Source organism: Pteropus medius, unplaced genomic scaffold (genome assembly GCF_902729225.1).
Source record: "Pteropus medius unplaced genomic scaffold, Ma_sr-lr_union100, whole genome shotgun sequence".
In the NCBI taxonomy this organism is placed as follows: Eukaryota; Metazoa; Chordata; class Mammalia; order Chiroptera; family Pteropodidae; genus Pteropus; species Pteropus medius.
Window position 1 is genome coordinate 1228797 of NW_024349227.1, and position 5483 is coordinate 1234279.

At 52.1% G+C, this 5483-nt stretch overlaps 1 long non-coding RNA gene across 1 annotated transcript; it reads right to left on the minus strand.

The window, feature by feature from the left end:
• Positions 1 to 888: 888 nt before the first annotated feature.
• Positions 889 to 3845, minus strand: LOC120617946 (uncharacterized). Its single transcript, XR_005657084.1, has 2 exons — positions 2486 to 3845; positions 889 to 1693 (listed from the first exon to the last, which is right to left on the minus strand). It is a non-coding gene; the product is annotated as an uncharacterized LOC120617946 (long non-coding RNA).
• Between the last annotated feature and the right edge of the window lie 1638 nt (positions 3846 to 5483).

Sequence of the window (5483 nt, forward strand, 5' to 3'; positions counted from 1 at the left end):
CCCCCACCCCACCCCACCCCCTCTGCTCTCTGCTCAGCCATCGGATCCCTCTGTTTGGGGGGCAGTTTCCCACAGATCTGGGTAGGGCCAGGAGGAGGACTCAGAAGGAAGTTTAAATCCAGAGGAAAGTTCTCCTTCTAGCAAGATTTCTGTTTTTCAGGAGCAGAGGGGAAGTTTCTTGAAGGATATACCCTTGAAAGTGTTTGCTGTTTAAAAGGCCTCCCTGTCGTTTAAAAGGCACCACTCAGACCTGACTGCTTGGTCGGAGGACTGCATTCCCTAGCAATTCTAAGGCTCCGCCCTCCAGCAATAATGGTCAGTGAGAGCACAGGCAACCTCGAAACTAGAGGCCACAGTTTGAGAGGAAAGATATAGCTATCCAGTTCTTCTTTCAATGGTTTCAATTTCTCTTCTGTACCCACAGTGTTGGGTGATGGTGGAAATATAGTCAGGTGTATGGGTTTAATTCCTCCAGTTCTCTCTTGATATTCTCAGACGCTGCTCCTTTTTACTTCTTCATCCAAACCTCTCAGTTAAGGAGGCCTTGGAGGGGGAGTGGGTTTCTGCTTAGGTCCCTGATCACCCTCACCCCAGCCCTTTGAACAGAAACAGGGTATAGGAGTACACATTGGTGGTTTCTCATCCCCTCTTTCTTCCTCCTTCATTTTATTTGATTGCTTCCCTTTTTAAAAATAATGTTTGTTGATTCTTTCCCATTTACAACAGCAACTGACGATCCATATAGAAAACTTGGAGATGCAGAAAAGGTTCTCGAGGCTCCCGTCCTACCCCCTCTCTGCCCAAATCAAAATTATCCTTCCCATGAATAGAAAATCAGTATTCACCTTTTTGTTATGTCTTTTTTTTAAAACAGTTTTCTCTCTCATATAATTTTTTAAAACTTTTTGTTAGGATGTTAGATTTACAGAAAAGTTGCGAAGATAAAAATTCTCATATACTTTTCAACCTGATGTTAACATCACCATAGCACAACTATCAGAACTAAGACATACTGGTGGAGTACTATTCACTAAACTGCAGACTTAATTCGGTTTCCACCCGTTTCTCACTAGTGTCTGTTTTCTGTTCCAAGACCCAGTCCAGGATATCACATTGTATTAGTACATATCTAATTTTTAAAAATGTATATTCCATTGTGATTACCATTTGTAGCTGGCTAATTTCATTGGTAATATATCATAAATATTTCCCCAATTAAAATTCTTCAGTCATCACCATTTTTAATGGCAGCATAATTTTCCATGATATAGATTTGCCATAATTTGCTTAGCCAATAGCTTATTATTCTGCATTTTAAATTGTTTCTAATTTTTCACTACTATGAAGAATGATGAGATGAACGCCTTGTGTATACTTTTGATGTACATATCTCTGATTATTTTGCCACAAGCGAAATCCCAGAAATGAGATTGCTGTATTCAGGGGACCCATCTGTCCCCCTCCTTCCAAAGTCCATAGCCAGAATTTGTCCCTACTAGTGGCCTTTATACTTAAGGAGTGCTTGCTCCTGACCCTGAGGCAGGCAGGGGAAGAAGTAAAGAAACCTCCAAGGGGACCACAGCCTTTGGATGATGGAGATGGCGAGAGGATATGGGAACATCAGGGAGCTCCAGGTCCTTCATGATTTCTCAGCCGTCTTCCAGGCCAACCAGCCCTAGCTAGGTATCTTATCCTGTAGAAAGAGAATGATGCTTGCTCTGAGCCCAAGGATAATGGGAAGTGGGCAGAGGGTGGAGCAGAAACTGCTAATGCATTTTCGCCAGCATCTCTGGTTTCTCCAATATCCAGCCAGACTATTAGCAGTTCCCTAAGGATAGCCTTGCTCTTCACGTCATCTCCCATTTCCTATAAATGGGAAGTGGCTAGGGAGTAGGGGTAATGTGTGTGTGTGTGTGTGTGTGTGTGTGTGTGTGTGGTAGGGAGAGGAAAAGGGCAGTAGTGGTTTTCTGAGGGCTCTGAGAGACACAAGCAATGCAATCAAGACTCCAATGCTGTAGTAATATAGGTGTTGGGACTTTTAAGGCTCTGAGGTCATAAGCCGGAGGCTAATGAGGGATTGTGCCTTTGCCTTGTTTCTGAGCCAAGACTCCCATGTGTGTGTGTGTGTGTGTGTGTGTGTGTGTGTGTGTGTGTGTGTGTGTGTGTGTGTGTACTGGGTGGGGATAATGATTGAACTGAGGGATTGCCTCAGTTTATCTGAAAATGATACCTGTCTCTTGAATGTCATAAGGATTGAATGAGTGAATACATTAAAATCATTTAGAACAGTGCCTGGCACAGTCAGTAATAGTTAACTATTATTATTTTTACATGAGGAGGCTACACCAGCAGGAAAAGGGGGAGGAAGCCTTTTCACAGCCAAGGGCCTTATAGCACCCTGTGCTGGGCAGAGACTGTAGAGTGCATCCACCTGGCTTGGTAAAGAAGGGTCACTTGTGCTGGGGAGCTGTGACCTGGCACTTACCCAGGTGGCCAGGCTGCTAGGTGGGTCCAGATCTCACACCATGCTGTTTTCTCACAAGGCATAAGGCATGTAAGCCTCTGGCAAAAAATCAGAGGGGAGAGGGGGCCTCCTACTCTTCTGAGGTGGACAACTCCCTCCTGCTGCCCGTGCTCTTTCCCTAAGCCTGGAAAATACCACCATTCACTCTCTCGGGCTCTGTAATTTTCCACCTGACCTAGAATTCCCCCTGACTCCTGCCCTTTTATCTGGGGCAGTAGAGACACCAGCCCAGGGACCCAGGACTCCACCCTCGTCTCTGTTGGCCACAAATGGGTATGCCGAAGGCTTTGGAAAGCCACTGGGGCCTTGGAGGGTCACCTGCTGGAGGGGCGGGTACTCCCAGTTTTCAAGTTAAACTTGTTTAGTGATTCAGAAAGCAGATTCTTGATTTTTCTCTGCTCTCTCTGGCACCCACTCTGCCTTCCCCAGGCCACCAGGGCTCCATTGTTCCCTCTCTTCTCTAGTTCCCTTTCTTCTCTGCCTCCCAGCTGGAGGTGCCCTTAGAGATTATCTGGTTAATTCTTTTTGCGGAGGAGGCCCAGAATATGGAAGGGACTTGCTCCACTTCACATTTGGCAGGTGGCAAGGCCAGCATTGGAACCCAGTGCCCCAATGCCCAGTCCAGAGCCACAGCCAACTACGTCCTTCCTTCAAAGGTATCTTCCTGTGATTTTATAGTATTCAAGTCAACACCCTAATAAAACTCCGTGGAGGAAAATGACACAATTTGGTCCCCACCCCAAGGCCAGCCTGGACCTCCAGTTTTCTGCCTCCCACCTGCATTGTTCCTCTCTCCTCAAGGGCATTCTGGAAACAGGTATCTGTTGGGATCTTGTTCAACAGCTGACAAAGGGAACGTTTTACTGGCAAGTATCGCCCTCTTTTATCCATACACACCCTAAGGAGGGGAAAAAAGGAATCTGGCTTTTAACTTCGGGAAGAGGGATTGAGTTAGCTATAAGGAAGCTCTTTCTACCTTAGAGAATACCAAACAGTAGGAAGAGTAACTCGGGGAGAATGTGACATCTCCTTTCAAGGGCTGGTCCTGGATGGGTGAGGTGCTGCTCTGCCCAGGGACAGGAGGATGGCCAGAAGAGCACGTGCGAGTCATGGTGACAGACTGGCTCCGAGGTTGGGAGGTGCTCCGCGAAGCCGGGTCGCTCGTACCTAAATGTTTGGGCGGCGAGCGACGAGGGGGCGGTGCACTGCCCTGGGTAATGACAGGGCAGCCTGGGAGCCACGCGGGGGCTGCCCGTCGCGGTCGCGGCTACAAAGACAGCTTGGAGACCTCGCACTTTCTTCGCTAGGGGACCAGCCCCACCCCTCCAGACCCCCTCTGGACACCCCCCACCTCCGCCCGCCTCGCCCCGCCCCCTCTTGGCAGCCCTAGCGCGCATGCTCTCTCCCCCCGCCGAGTAACCTGGAGATTTAAAAGCCGCCGGCTGGCGCGCGCGGGGCCAAGAGGGGGTCGAGGTCGTCGGCTCCGGCCCCAGTGACAGCTGCTCGCCTCAGCCAGGTAGGAGCGCACCCCCTCTTCTCCCAGGGGACAGGGTCCCGGTGCGGGAAGACGCAGAGAGCTGTGCGGCCGGGCCCCGCTGTGTCGAGTGCTTTGCGCCCCGCAGGCTGGGACCGCTCAGCGGCCGTTCGGGCGCCGCATCCCCGCGAGTCCCAGAGGAGATGGCCGGGCTGCGGGGCTCCGGAGTGCGGGACGCCCGCTCGGGTCCTCGCAGGGCTGCGTTTTTTCTCGGAGGGCGAGCTGGGCTGGAGGCGTCCGGGCCCCCTCGTCCCCGGCTGGTCGGCGGGTGCGCAGCGGCGGGCGGACCGGCGCTGGCTCCTGTTGCACCTCCCGCGTCGGAGTTTTCTTTGGAAAGTTGCATGTATTTTCTTCCCTTGTCTCGGCTTCACCGGAAAGGGGCAGGATGAGTCACTGCGGTGTGCACAGTCCCGGACTTGGGAGCCGGGAAAGGGGCCGGCTGCCGGGACGCCGCGGAGAAAGGTGACTGAGCTTTTTAGGATATTAGTCTTGGAGCCGGGCTCTGGGCAGGGAGCTGAGACTGGACTGCGTGCGCGTATGTTCCTCTGCCCGCTTTTCAGGGGAGGAGAAAGAGAGGCCGCGCGTTCACCTCGCCTGCCTGTCGGACTCAGGTAGGGATGGTGAGGATTCTGAGATCAGCAACCAGGTGTAATGAAGTGATACCTGGGCCCTCACTGCAGCCTCTCAGGGCTCTAGGCTTAGGCAGCGTCTTGGCCTGCTGGAGAAGTCCCCAGTGACCTGCAGGACCTCCAGAGTGAAGGTCAGTTCTTTCCATAGTCTCCTGTCTCCTTCAGGCGCCTGAGCCCTGTGAGTTACTCTTGCCCTTGACCTCTGAATCAGCTTGCATCTTCCGGACAGACACTCTTGACCTGCTCAGCTTTTCCCTCTCCCCAGGGCCACTCCTCTGTGATTCCTTTTTTCTCAAGGGCCAGAGTTGGGGGTAGGAACGGGTTTAGCATGGTGGGTACCTGGTGAGGACTTGCCCTTCTGGCTGTTACGAAGACCCAATCCGATGGAGCGGGGACTAAGAATAGCCCAGCTGCTGACTTGCTGCCCTGGCGTCCACAGCTGGGCATAGTGGGTGGGCCCAGAGTGACCCTAGCTGGGCTCCTGGAAGTGTTGCTCAGGGGTGAAGGTGAGGCCCTGGGGTCTTCTGGCTGCTTCTCCTGATGCACTTAGCAGATCTGCTCTCAGAGTCAGACAGTCTTGGTGTCCACTCACCTGCCCCAGGCCTGGGGAACGAGCTGGCTTATGGGGGTGGGGAAAGCAGGGCCCAGGAGGTGCAGGCTGGATCGGAAGCCTGAGAAAACCCATAGAGCAACTTCTAGGGAATGAGTCGGATGATATGTGAGGTCACAGGCCCTTTAGTTGGATGGGTCCCATCCTTTCATTCCTCCCTTATCTCCTCCCCCCAGGCCTGTCGTG